Source organism: Mustela putorius, unplaced genomic scaffold (assembly GCF_011764305.1).
Source record: "Mustela putorius furo isolate JIRA1106 unplaced genomic scaffold, ASM1176430v1.1 tig00000876_pilon_pilon_pilon, whole genome shotgun sequence".
Classification (NCBI taxonomy): Eukaryota; Metazoa; Chordata; class Mammalia; order Carnivora; family Mustelidae; genus Mustela; species Mustela putorius.
The window spans coordinates 2261104-2275226 of NW_025421506.1; the positions used below are offsets into that span (position 1 = coordinate 2261104).

Consider the following 14123-nt stretch of genomic DNA (forward strand, 5'->3'; position numbering starts at 1 on the left):
TAACCCATAATCCCAGATTAAAAGATTTATCTCCAATGAATCTCTTTTTTGTCTTCCATCTCCCCTAACACTAGTAAAGGGAATTAAGGTGCCTTCAAACAGGCAACCCAATCTCAATGACTAGCTTCTGAATTATTTTGATTTTTAAACATGCCGTACTATGGGAAACATTGTCTGTAAACTTGGGGCAGTATAAATTCGAATGTCTTTAGCCAACTGCATCACAATCTACTGAGTTTGAGTCCTGGGGAAATTTTAAGAAATTGGGCTAGCCTCGGCCAGAAAGAAAAAAAAAAGAAATTAGCCAGGGAAGGTATGGATACCTTCAGATATAAAAAGAGTTACTGTAAGGATCTTACCATTCATTTTTATTTATGTCCAATAAAATAAGCTTAAGTTGCAATTATACAGCAATCGGTTAGAAAAGATTTTAAACATGCGGATGAATAAACTCTGGAAGGCCATCCTTACTCACACCGAAGAGCTTTTTGCTTTGTTATAAACCCACTGGAGGCAGGGGGATAAAGAGACGGCCTCCGTCGGACCCCCTGGAGCCCGAAGTCTACACTGCTCGCTCAACAAGCACTAATTGGGTGTCTCTATTCACCAGACACTGATGGGAGATGAGGAGTACAGAGTAAATCAACTAAAATCCTTGCCCTTAGGAGCTCGCAATCTGCCTGTGGACTCCAGCTTTGCCAATTCTGAAACAGCTCAGTTTCCCCTTTACCAACTGGTAAGGGGAAGTCACAAGTTACTCCCTTAAACTAAAGTCCTGCTGATCTGAGCATCTCTCAGACTCACCTGGCAGTGTAAGTGTGGCTGTAATTTACCCCAAATCACCAAACACCTGGATTCTGTGCCCTTCCGAAGAAGACCCCTTGGCTCTCTATTAGCCAGCCAGCATGGGAGCAAAGAGGGTTTTATTTTAAGTGTCCTAGAAGTACCTTCAATTACACTATACATCAGGAATGTCTTAGGAGTAACATAGGGAGGGATTCTAATCCCAAACTGGAAAATTCAATGCCGCTCTGTCTCTTCTGAAGCTATAATCAAGATTTTCCCTGCCCGTCCAGGATTACAAGGTTTGTAAGAAATCAGAGCAAGTGTAAAATCAAGACAACACACACTGAAATGTGAAAATGCTATATTACCTATTATATGATTTACCCTTCTTAGTCCTCGTAAAATTAAATCATTATTATCATGCTTAATTAATGATCATTTTTCATAGGTCCTATATCAGCATTCTAGCAGAAAAGACTAGAATATTCAAATGAGAATATTTCAAGAAATATTAAATAAAAAAACAATTTTAAGTTGCACAGTGAAACCACAAGGAAGAGAACAGCCCCCTAAACTAGTGGAATTGGTACTAGACACTTGGGACTCAAAGTGGGAGGGAAGGAGTGGTTACCTACAAGAAGGTGTAAGTCATCAGAGGATACCTTTTGATGAGGAGCTGTGACTTCTGTGAAAGGGCACAGCCATCCAAGGCCAGCCCACAGGGGGCAGATGTCCAGGAGAAGAAAGATCCCAGCCCCACCTCCCTCCCTTCCTTCCTCCTTCCCTCCCCAAGTGGAGCTGAAGGACAAAGAAGCCCATTGCTTCTTTCAGGATTATCACCAAGAGGACGAGAGCAATGCACAGTAGACATGGATGGGCAAAGAAAACATCTAGACCAGAATCCCAGGTCTGAAACCTACATCCAGTTCCCAAGATATCACCAAACAACTTTAAATTAACTCAGTCCACCCCATGGGATTAGAAAATAGATGTAGCAAATTCTCAGTCCAAACTGGACCATCCTTCTGACCCGTCCTGCACTTTTTCTAACAGTGTATCATCAAATGCCAATGGACATCCCTAGTAAGTCACTTGAATATGTTCATTAACTCCATGTGGGAAACCCTTTCACAAATCGTATGTCTATCAAGTCTCATGTTGTACACTCTAAATATCTTACAATTTGTTTGCAATAAAGCCAAAAGAAATACTAAAATAATTTCTTAGAAAGATAGAAAAATAATAATAAAAATAATAAAAGAAAAGATAGATAAAAGAAAAATAATAATAAAAATAATAAAAGATAGAAAAGATAAAGATACTGGTAACAATTTAATAAATGTATTTAAGATGCAGGGTCAGAAGCATGATTAGTAAATAGAGGAACACCAGTTAAAAACCTAAAAAGCTTCTGCTACTTTTTCTTCTCATTTTTCTATATAATCTATACTCTTCTATCTGTATCTATAGATACTTACTCTAAAATAATAGAATAAGACTTTACATTCAAAATCAACAACCACATACAAATATTTACTTTTTCTGTCAATCAAATCCCACTGAAACAATAAAAGAAAGAGTAATAAGTAAATCCACAGCAATTCCCATAAGCCAGGTAAGTGTCACCAGAAGAACTGACAATGACAAACTGAGAGATAAAGCAGAAGGGAAATAGTAGGTACCAAACTGAATGGACCTGAGGAGCTCATAAACCCAAAGTCAACAGAGAAGGGCATCCAATAATAGCAAGGATCTCTCTTCAGAACCTCTGAATAAACCCAAGCCAGCAATGATGGCCTGGAGAAAGAGCTGTTAGGAAGCTAAAATCTGATCACTGGCTCAAGCTTTCTGAAGATGAACTTCTGATGGGGCAGCGACCCAGGGTGGTAGGTGAGGCCATCAGAGCTGACGTTTATAAGGAACAGGCAGTGGGCTTGGAACCCAGAAGACAAGTTACCAGCACACCTGCCTAGCCACGCACCTGGCTAAGAGAAGGTCATGTACCATGAGGGCTGAGGCTCTGGCACCTGCACTGGGGCCCTCTGGAAGAGCTCATGCCTTCCAGGTCCACAAATCAGCTGATGCTAGAACCTTCCCCAGCCCAAGGAGTCCAGAAGGTGAGCAGAGGGTAAATTAAACCCACTGTAGCATTATTTCACTTTCTAACTGAGTGGGATTGGTAGAAACAGCTCTTGTTACATTATTTATACTTCTTACATGTGTGCATACTTCATCATATTTAAAGAACTGCAACTTTAAAAGAATTGTTTAAAAGTTTTAAAGAACTCTTGTGATAGAAAAACATTTATCTGAGTATTTCCTTCAATTTCATTTCAGCTGCCTTTTATAATAATTTCAAATAATATTACTTAATAAATATTGTTTTTAGAAATACATGTGGTATAATCCCACATTTCTGAAATTCTTCCTGTATGTGTGTGTGTGCACGCGTGCACACACCTGCATAGATGCACAGAAATGTATCTATTTTGGTGTTCAAAAATATTAGCACAGGTGTGCTGGGGATAGTTGGGCTTTAATGTGGTTTGTCCCCTTCATTTTGTAGTTTTAAAAAAATCATGTTAATTTTTTATAATGAGCATGTTTCACTTATGGAGAAAAACAGTCATTAGACCAAGGAGCTGAAATCCTGGGGATCTAGACCACTTGCCCTTAAACATAGTGCAAGAGGGAAGGAATGTTCTCCCGTTCTTTGAGGAGTGACCGAGGCTGGTCAGCACACCGGATTTCTGCTAGTTCACTGAGAGATGGTCAGAGAGAGGATCCTGGCCCCAGCAGCCCTTTCAGGGTATCCCTGACCCCAGCACCAAGCTCAGCCTCCCACTCCGCTGAGCACAGCCACCACACCCTCCTCTCTCTCTCTCTCTCTCTCTCACACACACACACACACACACACACACTGTTTAAAGACCAAATGAACCACAGGAGGAGGCCTACCCTCTTTACCGTGGCACAGGAGAACTGGGGAGGAACTAAAAAACCTATTAATCCCACCACTTATGGGCCAGCCAATCTTCAGCCATTCCAACCACAGCAAAAACACCCTTAACAACCAGCACCAGAGACTCGGGCCTCCAGAGGAACATGGGGCACCTGATCCACCAGCAAATGTGATTCTTGGAAAATCTGGAGACAGGGACATGATGCGGGATTCTGAGAAAATCAGGGGAGAAGTGGCCTCGAGAAAAGACTAAACTTCCTGCCAAACTAATGGTTTAGGGCTTTTTAGAACCAGAGAGATAAAAGTGACCTAATCTATTCTTCCAAGCTGTTCTCATCCATTCTCTTTCTTGTGTTACTTTTCTTTGCACCTCTGTCTGCTCATTTGAAGGCTGGAAGGAAGGATTGCCACATATTTATACCTTTTGTATCTTCTATATTGCTATAAATATTTATATATTAGTATATCCCTGATTTGTGGACTCAGTCTCTCATTCCATTCCTTCAGGACACATATCCATTAGCAATTATTTCATTTCCCTGCCAGTTTATTTACTCTCCCTCTTCCTGGAATATAATCTCCAGGAAGGCAAAGAGTTTACCAGTTTTGTTTATCATGATATTACCGCTGCCCAGCACAGTGTAAATAATGAATAAATGTTCTACCATGTGGCATCTACTACATCAGCTGACTTATCTACATCATCTCATTTAAGGGACTGCCAACAGCTGGACCAGATGTTCTGAAATAGGGGCCTATCATACAACACCCAAATACTTGATGAATTCATCAAACATAATTTTAGATGCACCGTTGTGCTCACAATAAAGGATATCTTCACCCCCACCAGACCCTCCCTCCACACCCCACAAAAAACACCCGTAAGCTTAAAATAGAGGAAATTTGGTAGGTAAGGCTACACTGGAATGGGAGCAAATGCTGATGTCAGGAACTCAGGGCCTTAGGGTAGGGAATCACAGCCACCTGCAAGGGAACAAGGCCTTGAGTCCACTGAAAATGAGACCCTACAAATAGCCGGGACAGCTTTAGTGGCACCGTGAAAAAGTGGGCAAGGGGAAATTGGACAGAATCAAAGGGAGCCCATTTGTAGAAATGGGCTTCTACCAGGTCCCAGCAGAAAAATTAACAGTCATCAGTTCCTTGAGATACTGCAAGCAACAGACGTGCTCTCACAAGAATCTGAGAAGGAAATCCACACTGGCTGCCGTGGCTTGGCAATGTGTCGGCTGGCTGGGCCGGACCACAAGTCCCAGAATTCCTTTCCTCACGTATTTCCGGTTCGGGCGGAAGACAAGAGACTTGTGGGAGATTTGGAGGGAGGGAGAAAAGTCCTGTTGTGTGGTGGTTCACACGTGTGCCTCCTTTGCTGGGTTATCTCGCTGTCAACAGGCGGCAGAGGGGCCTACAGAGGCCCCTCCTTCCTCTGGAGCCTCCTTCAGCTTCTCTGTCTCCGGCGCCACGTGTGTGTTTAGCTTTCTGACGAAGGGCCACCAACATCAAAGGTAACACGAAGGGACATGCGTTCCCGCGTGTCCTCGTGGGAGGTTCTGGTATGAGTTCGAGCTTGCCCTTGTTTTCCCTGCTCTGTGCTCCTGTTCTCTTCCTGACTGCCTACAGGACTTCAGGCTCCAGTGTCAGAGGCAGAGAGCGATCGTGACCAGCCTGCGTGAACAGCGGCCACAACTGCACCAAGTCGTGGTCCTCCTGCCCAAGTGGCACCCTGACTGGTCCTGATCCTCAGAATTAAGAACAGAGAAACAGAACCTCAAGGATGGGCTCCCTGAATTGGTTCTGGGTTTTCTTTTTTTAATTATTGTTATTTTAAACTTTTTTTAAAGGTTTTATTTATTTATGTGAGATCACAAGTAGGCAGGGAGAGAGGCAGAGAGAGGAAGGGAAGCAGGCTCCCTGCCTAGCAGAGAGCCCCATGTGGGGCTGGATCCCAGGACCCTGGGATCATGACCTGAGCCGAAGGCAGAGGCTTTAATCCACTGAGCCTGCCAGGTGCCCCTGTTATTTTAAATTTTTAATTGAAATAAAATTGGCATGTAACATGTATTCATTTTAGGTGGATAACTTAGTGATTTGCTATGATCACCACAATAAGTCTACTGAACATCCGTCTCCACATAGTTATAATTTTTCTTTCCTTGCCATGAGAACTTTTAAGTTCTCCCTTAGCAACTTTCAGATATATCATATAGCATTGTTAACTGTAGTCACCGTGCTGTACATTCTATCCCTGGATTTATTCATCTCCTAACTGGAAGTTTGTACCTTTCACCCATCCTCCTCCCCACCCCCTCACAACCATCAATCTGTTCTCTGTATCTGAGTGACATCATACAGTACTTGCCTTTCTTGGTCTCATTGATTTCACTCAGCATTATGTCCATCCATGTTGTTGCAAATGGTAGGATTGCCTCCCATATATACTGCATCTTTATCCATACATAGTTTAATGGACACTTAGGTTGTTTACATATCTTGGCTATATAAACAAGGCTGATGTAAACATGGGGTGCAGATTTCTTTCTGAGACAGTGATTTAGTTTTTTTCAGATAAATGCCCCAAAATGGAATTGCTGGATCATATAGTAGTTCTGTTTTTAATTTGGGGGGAGCCTCCATACTGTTTTTCTATAGTGGCTGCACCAGTTTATATCCCCACCAGCAGCGCATGAGGATTGACTTTTCTCCATATCTTTTCCAACACTTGTTATTTCTCATCTTTTTGATAATAGCAATTCTAAAAGGTATGAGGTGCTATCTCATTGTGGTTCTGACTTGCATTCCCTGATGGTTAGTAATGCTGAGCATCTTTCCATGTACCTGTCAGCTATTTGTATGTCTTTGGGAAAAAATGTGTATTCAACTGCTTCCCATTTTTAAATCTGATTGTCTCTTTTCTATTAAGCTGTAGGTCTTCTATATATTTCAGACATTAACATCTTATCAGAAATCATTTGTAGGTATTTTGTCCCATTCCTTAGGTTGCCTTTTCAATGTATTGATAGTTTCCTTTGCTGTGCAAAGTTTTTGTTATAGTTGTTATTGTTTTTTTTTTTTTGTGGTCCCACTTGTTTGTTTTTGCCCTTATTGCCTTTGCTTTTAATGTCAGATCCTAAAAGTCATTGCCAAAACTGAAGGTTCTTGGGTTTCTGATCTTTAGTTCTCTGGTCTAATTAGATTTAAAGACATTAGTAAGTCTGTTTCTAGTGGTAAAGAGAGGACTGGTTTGGGAGCTCAGAGGGTTAAGTGTCTGCCTTCGGCTCAGGTCATGATATCCGGGTTCTGGGATTGAACCCCACGTGGCTCCCAGCTCAACGGGGAGTCTACTTCTCCCTCTCCGTCTCCCTCGCTCTCTCCCTCTCCATCTCCCTCTGCCTCTCCCACTGCTCATGCGCTCGCGCTCTCTCTCGCTCTCTCTCTCTCTGTATCTCAGGACTGGTTTTTAGTTAAGCAGTAAACTGAAACAAAGCACTGTTAATCTCACATTCTCTTCATTAGCCCTGCTCTGTGTCAGCAGTTCTGTTTTTTGAAAGGTTTGCTCCAGGCCTAAGATTAGAAATTAGTAATTATATTATTCTTCAAATAGTTGTCCCTGAAGATTAGCAATTATCATTTTAAGACATATAATTTTCATGCTTTTATTTGATTTCTTAAAGCTTAATTTACCTTTTTATCTTTACAAATGTATACATAATATCTACTTTTTTTCCTCTCTTCATTGATCTATGCTTTCGATTAATCCTGTTATTCCTTGTCATTTGGTATCTATACACCCAGAGCCTTTCTGTGGAAAAATCTCTCTATTCACAGCCCCTTCAGCCTAATTTTATAGCATTTGGATGCTTTACCCACCTAGTCTTGCAGATTGGATTGAAATAAACACTTAACCCATGGGCAGCCAATCCATAAACTTGCCAGCAATGACATGGCCTACCCTAAGAAAAGCCAGAGTAAGCAGACCTTCTTTCTCTGTAATTCAAATTGGGAAAATCAGGGATAATGATAGTCACATGAAAACTAAAGCAATTGAGGGAGTGTAAGCTGTGTGTAGGTAGACAAGCCCTGGCCATAAATGCTGTGAAATAAAGCAGGACACACAGAAGGCTACACAGATCCTGAAAGGGGATGGGTGGCTCATGATTTAGAGTAACTGAATCCTGGGGGCTGTTCAGTTTTGCCACTTTCCCAGTTCCAATTCCAGATAAGGTCCTTGTGTGCCATTTTCCTGAGTCATTTTCCTCAAGTAACAGCCATCAAAGGCTTATCAGCACATCACAGATCAATATTTTCACTATTAATTAATAAACTTGAAAGAGAAGCAGCTGAAAAACTGTCCCCAAAATGACAGTGTTAAGGTCACTGATCTGTAAATAGCTCTTATAGACCAAGAAGCAAAATAGACCCCAGCAGAAATATGGGCAAAGGAGAAGAGACAATTCAGAAATAAAAAAGAAAAAAGAAATTGTTAATGAACATAAGAAAAAAGTAACCAAAATCAGCTGTAAAGGAGAAAGCCAGTGATTTAGGTAACATATGATTTTTTTTTAAGGGCACGGAGTGTCAGAGGGAGATGGGGAGAGAAAGAATCTCAAACAGGCTTCAAGCCCAGCACAGAACCTGCCTGGGGCTCAATCTCACAACCCTGAGATCACGACCTGAGCCAAAATGAAGAGTTTAATGCTTAACTGACTGAGCCACCCCAGGCACCCCAAGTAATATGTAATTTTCAAAACCTCAAATAGCAACACTTAAAAGTGAATACTAGAGATGAGGGAATTCCAGGGGTGGGGCAATAGTGCGAAGTGCGCACACATCTGCCAGCCGAGGGAGTGGTGAGGAAGGGAGGTGGTCACTGAGGACAGGCCGGTCAGGAGCGGGTCCCACTGCAGAGAGACGGGGCTGAGGTTGGCCAGTCTAGTCTATCCCGGTCTCTCCTGGCCTCCCAGGGCAGAGCCCTCAGGACACCATTTCCCCAGTCTTTGGGGTGGTCCCTGATAGTCCCCATCCACCCGCACATTCATCTGCATCTCCCCTCTGTCCTGGGACATGAAATCTTTTGAAAGTTTAAAGCCAAGTTGCTGACCATACTTAAGAGTTTTTTTGTTTGTTTTGTTTGTTCATTTATTTTGTATTTTAGATTTCACATATAAGTGAAATCATACCGTATCTATCTTTATCTGACTTATTTCGCTTGGCATAATACCCTTAGGTCCATCCAGGTTGTCGCAAATGCAGGATCTCATCCTTTTTTACGGTGAGTAATATTCTATTTACACACACACACACATCTACATCCGTTTGGTTGCCAGAGGGAAGGTGGGTGTGGGAATGGGAAAATAGATGAAGAGGATTAAGAGGTACAAATTTTGGGTTATAAAATAAGTAAGTCACACAGATGGAAAGTGCAGCATAGAAAATATAGTCAATAATACTGTAATAATGTTGTTTGGTGACAGAAGATGACTGCACTTATGGTGAGCACTGAGTAACGTACAAGATTCTTGACTCAGTGTGTTAAAAGTTGAATCAATATGTTGTACATCTGAAACTAATATAACATTGTATATCAACTATAGTTATAAATGAATAAATAAAGCTGCTATAAACCTCCTATGAATAAACGAATGTAGAGTATCATTAAATTATGGACCTCACCATTTAGTTATCAACGTACCTTATCCTTTCTAGTCTGATTGTCTTCTATCTTTCTTTTCAAGTTGCTTGTTACACAGTTAAGCAAATGGTTGGTAGAGGCTTGGTCAGAAAATCCACCAAATGCCCCAGGTGTTGCTGATGCTCAGAGAAGACAAGCTTTGTAAATGTTTTTGTAAAACTAAGATTTCTCTCATTTCGGGGGTGGAAACATCAGATACATCCAGCCTTGGTAGTTCAGAATTTATAGTTTCACCAGACAGAAAAAAAGAAGAAAAAGAAAGAAAAAATTGCCAGCAAAGACATTGCCTCTGGGAAAGATTTATAAACATTTAAGATTCTAATCTCAGTGTAGGTTGACATCCTCTCCCCCAGTCCCACCCTTTGGGGCCTTGTCAGCTAATTCATCACCCTCCCAACCAGGAAAAGAACACTCTTTTTCTCAGAAGAGCTCTCAAGAACCTCCAATGCGGGGAGAGAAACAACTCAACAATAGTAGTTTCAGGGGGAAATTACAGAAGGAAAATGCTCAGATGGAGGCGGGTGATTGAGCTACTCTTCAGCAAATCTGTGACTTCGGAAGAATATTGAGACAAGAGAAATTTGAAGTGGTCCCTGAGGCTGCAGACAAGGAAATGGGAACTGAGTGGGCAGAGGCTGAAGCTCCCCCGTGAAGTTACTGAGGTGGGGGTGAGCATCACAAAAAGCGTAAAACCCGAGCAGACTGTACATCTGAAGCAAGTGTTTGAGACTCCTGAGTCATCCCTATAGTGGAGCTTTGTGAGGAGGGAGAATTCAGATTCCGAGAAGGCGTCAAGGTAGATCATCCAAAGCCTTGCTCACACCAGTTAGAGCATACCTTCACAACAGGGCACACTGAGATCTGAAACAGGAGGGCACAATGGTTTAAAGCAGCTTTATGATGCTAACAACTTCCACATAAAGGTAATTTACACTTAGATGTGGGGAAGCCATGCTGTGCCTCACTGTGGGATTCCTGCAGCTAGCAATGCCCATGGCCATAGCCAGCAGTGTGACATCAGGGCATAGGTGCATGAGGACACATTCTTATGTGGAACCTACCCTTTATGGCAAGCTCAGAAGAGAAATTTTTGAATTAATAAAAGAGAACTACATTTTGAAGATCCACTTTGGGACTCTACAAGTGACAGTGCTAAAAGCATTCCAAAACAACTTTAAAAAGTGGATCTTGCTCCCAGAAGCACATCTGAAGAACTGCTGGATAACCAGTGGGTATCAGGCAATATGCTTTGTTTAGCAAGATCCACCAAGGTGCTAGAGATTATCTAAGAATGGAAAATCAACCTGGGGACTGATGAGGAAAACAGATCAATCATTCCATTTAAGAACCATTGAAAATTATCAACCGAGGAGAAGTGTCACTGGTTCTGAAGACTGCCATCGAAGTAGAGGAAGCCAGCCTTCTACTTGGGAAAAGGCTGGTTGGACAAAATGGACAGTTTGGAAATGTTCTGTCCAGGCTCCATATCTAGCAAAGTCTTCCACTTGGGTTTGAGGAAGAACTAGAGAAACCCTCTGTAACTTCAAGCCAAGAAAGAGCAACCCAAAGCACTACTAAAGATGATGCCCATGTAGAATTGAAAAGAAGGTTTACTGTTCCATCCCATACCAACAGAATGCTCTTTCTATGGCTAATTCAAGGCTGGGAGAAAGGACACACTATGCCAAGCCTGTAAGTGCTGCTGACCCCTATGTCTGCCTGCATCAGTGTAGAACTGAAGCCAGCCATCTCCAAAGCCACAGGCCCTGCACAGGGGGATCCATTTGGCTTGATGGCAGACTGCATTTGGAATCCAGTTAAGCCATATGCAAGGGTTATCGAAATAGACACCTTCAAAGCAGCAAGGCTAGTTGCAGAGGCTTCAGGTCTACTTGCTCAGCTTTACTTATATTTATTTTATTTTTAGTCACAGGTATTTATAGGTAAATAGGAGAAACCAGATATGATCATGGAGGGCACAGGTTAGGCGCATTCCACACCGGAAGACTTGGTTGGCACGTTGCTCATAAGCTTGCCGCAGTCATTATGGGCACGTGCTCTGGCCACCTACACGTGTTCTCATGGCTTGGGGTTACTAGACATTACTCAAAATGACATAGTTTAATTTCAGAAGAACAGGAGATTTTATACTACTCGCTATTAACTTACTGCTAAATTCCACATTTTATTGATTAAAACAAACAGAAATATATCCTAACTGTGCCTCTCTTCCAAAAAAAAAAAAAAAAAAAATGAATTCTGCAAGGGTGTGGTGAGATTCACCACTGGTCATAATGTAATTCAGAACACATTTTCGGAAAAATAGAGGAACATGCAGCAAAAACCTTAAAAGCATGTATATTCTATGCATAATCGTCCTGAATCTCAGTCTTCTCACCATAAAGAGAGGACGATGATGACCCCTCCTCAGACTGCTGTGACAGTGGAAATTCTGTGTTTGGATAACTGGAAGGAATAGCTGCTCCGTAAACGCCACTTCCATTCTCCCTTCCCTCTGTTAAAAGCCCATATGTTTATCACCCATGTCCATTTCCTAGGTCCCACATACACCCAGCAACTCAGTAGAGACCATGATTCCCTATGTTACTCTGGAGACCTGGTGCCACATGACATGCACGGTGAGATGGCTTTTCAACAGGGAAGATGACCAGTGTGAGTCTGAGGCCAAGAAGTCTGGTGCAGCCAGCTCATGAGACATTAAATTCATGATGTGTCCTCACTTTGTTAGCTTTATGTTCTGAACAAATAAGCCAAGGAGATAGAAAACGCACCAAGACCATTTGTTGTATACCCAGGACTGCCACATGTCTGACCTTATTTAATCTACCCAGTAACAACCTGAAATAAAGCGTTAACTCCATGGCACAGTTGAGGCATCCAGAGCTCAGAGTAAATATGTGACTCCTACGTGGTAGTCAGAGGTAGACCCATAATCTGAACCTCGGTCCTCTGACTCTTGAGACCCATCCGGGATCTTCCTTCCACCGTGCTCCCTCAGCGATGCTCCTGATTCCATCTCTGACCCAGCTGACCGAACAAGCTGTGGTGTGGTGTTGCAGAGAGGGCAGTGGCCTGTTTACATTCATCTTTCATCAGATACTAACTGAGCATTTTCTGTGTGCAGGCACCATGGTAGATTCCGGGAATGCAGAGGTCAGTGAGCCAAAGCCCCTGTTCAGCACATGGACTTAGTTTCGGCTGAGGAGTCAGCTTGTGGGCACCTGGAAGTGTGATGAGGGAAGCACTTGGGATGGGGCAGCCACAGCATCCAAGCAGACTGCTTTTGAAATGAGATGTGGAAGAACTGACATGTAAAGATCTGAGGATGGAGAGGTCCAGGCAGAAGAACACAGACATCAGAATCCTAGAGGAGAACATAGGCAGTAATCTCTTCGATTTCAGCCACAGCAACTTCTTTCAAGATATGTCTCCAAAGGCAAAGGAAACAAAAGCGAAAATAAACTTTTGGGACTTCATCAAAATCAAAAGCTTCTGCACAGCAAAGGAAACAGTCAAAAAAACAAAGAGGCAACCCACGGAATGGGAGAAGATATTTGCAAATGACAGTACAGAAAAAAGGTTGATATCCAGGATCTATAATGAACTCCTCAAACTCAACACACACGAAACAGGCAAACATATCAAAAAATGGGAAGAAGATATGGACAGACACTTCTCCAATAAAGACATACAAATGGCTATCAGACACATGAAAAAATGTTCATCATCACTAGCCCTCAGGGAGATTCAAATTAAAACCACATTGAGATATCACCTTACACCAGTTAGAATGGCCAAAATTAACAAAACAGGAAACAACATGTGTTGGAGAGGATGTGGGGAAAGGGGGACCCTCTTACACTGTTGGTGGGAATGCAGGTTGGTGCAGCCACTTTGGAGAACAGTGTGGAGATTCCTCAAGAAATTAAAAATAGAACTTCCCTATGACCCTGCCATTGCACTCCTGGGTATTTACCCCAAGGATACAGATGTCTTGAAAAGAAGGGCCATCTGTACCGCAATGTTTATAGCAGCAATGGCCACAGTCGCCAAACTGTGGAAAGAACCAAGATGCCCTTCAACGGACGAATGGATAAGGAAGATGTGGTCCATATACACTAAGGAGTATTATGCCTCCATCAGAAAGGACGAATACCCAACTTTTGTAGCAACATGGACGGGACTGGAAGAGATTATGCTGAGTGAAATAAGTCAAGCAGAGAGAGTCAATTATCATATGGTTTCACTTATTTGTGGAGCATAACAAATAGCATGGAGGACAAGGGGTGTTAGAGAGGAGAAGGGAGTTGTGGGAAATTGGAAGGGGAGGTGAATCATGAGAGACTATGGACTCTGAAAAACAATCTGAGGGGTTTGAAGTGGCGGGGGTGTGGGAGGTTGGGGGAGCCAGGTGGTGGGTATTATAGAGGGCACGGATTGCATGGAGCACTGGGTGTGGTGAAAAAATAATGAATACAGTTTTTCTGAAAATAAATAAATTGAAAAAATTAAAAAAAAAAAAGAGCACAGACAGCACATACCCTGGGGCGGGTGCGGGGTGAACAAGGAGAGGATCAAGAGAATGCCAGTGTGGCTGGAAAGGAAGGAAGACGGAGAGTGGCATGAGAGAGGGCAGGAGGTGAGCAA

The 14123-nt window shown here is 42.4% G+C and overlaps 1 long non-coding RNA gene across 1 annotated transcript; it reads left to right on the forward strand.

The window, feature by feature from the left end:
* The first annotated feature begins 5084 nt into the window (after positions 1-5084).
* Positions 5085-12927, forward strand: LOC106003873. Its single transcript, XR_001176620.2, has 3 exons — positions 5085-5271; positions 8991-9035; positions 12601-12927. It is a non-coding gene; the product is annotated as an uncharacterized LOC106003873 (long non-coding RNA).
* The last annotated feature ends 1196 nt before the right edge of the window (positions 12928-14123 follow it).